This window comes from Lynx rufus, unplaced genomic scaffold (genome assembly GCF_022079265.1).
Source record: "Lynx rufus isolate CCGP_SWC_20201006 ecotype Redwood Valley unplaced genomic scaffold, mLynRuf1.p SCAF_7, whole genome shotgun sequence".
In the NCBI taxonomy this organism is placed as follows: domain Eukaryota; kingdom Metazoa; phylum Chordata; class Mammalia; order Carnivora; family Felidae; genus Lynx; species Lynx rufus.
In genome coordinates, this window is record NW_025814889.1 from 9,511,174 (window position 1) to 9,512,046 (window position 873).

Genomic DNA, 873 nt, shown 5'->3' on the forward strand with positions numbered 1-873 from the left:
ATAACACTCTTAACTTTAAAAAGCAAGATGAGAGACCATATTAAGTAGTGGTACAAATCAAAATGATTATAAATCATCCAAAGAACTCTGTTTTTAAAAATCTGCTCCTAAAACTTTCTAGGTTGTTTATCCAAACTTTAAACTTTTATTTAAAGTACTGAGTATTATTTTCACCTATATATTGGGAGAAGATACTGTAAGATGAAAGTGTCCATGTCAGTAATTAACTCATTCCATTTTCAGGGGTATCTAACTATCATTCATTGCTGGACCCAGTCACCTTCTTTTTTAGAAATTTATGTTGAAGAAATCATCCAAAAAGTAAAGATTTACAAACAAGGATATTAATTGCATTGTTATCTAAGTAATAGTAATCTTAAAGATTAGAAACTACTAAACATGTAATAGAAGGGAGTATATAATAGCATTGGATATATATGCATTATAATTTTAAACTGATAAGAACAGATACTACACTTGATTTTAGCCAAAAGCCCCAAAAGCAATATACATTATAATTTTAGTTTTGATATTTTTAACTCTTTAAAAGTTATTTTATGTACATGGAAAAAAATTCAAAACAGTAAAAAAAAAGGGGGGGGATTTTTTCCACCGTGAAAAGTTAATTTTCACTTGTACCTCCTAATTATCCTCTCTAGACGCAACTACATTTATCATTCCAGATATATTTTATTTATATACCAAAGTTATGTATATATATCTACCTTTTGGGTTTATACAAATGGTTGCAAACTATTCATATTGACTATTCTATAAAGTGCATTTTTCTGTTGACAAAGTACCTTGAAAGTCATTCAATATAAATAGCATGTAAATATTATTCATTCCTCTTTTTAACTTTTTTTGAAGTAA

The 873-nt window shown here is 27.1% G+C and overlaps 1 pseudogene; it reads right to left on the bottom strand.

Moving 5' to 3' along the window:
• Positions 1-409: 409 nt before the first annotated feature.
• On the bottom strand, positions 410-507 carry LOC124502840 (uncharacterized; annotated as a pseudogene).
• Positions 508-873: the final 366 nt, after the last annotated feature.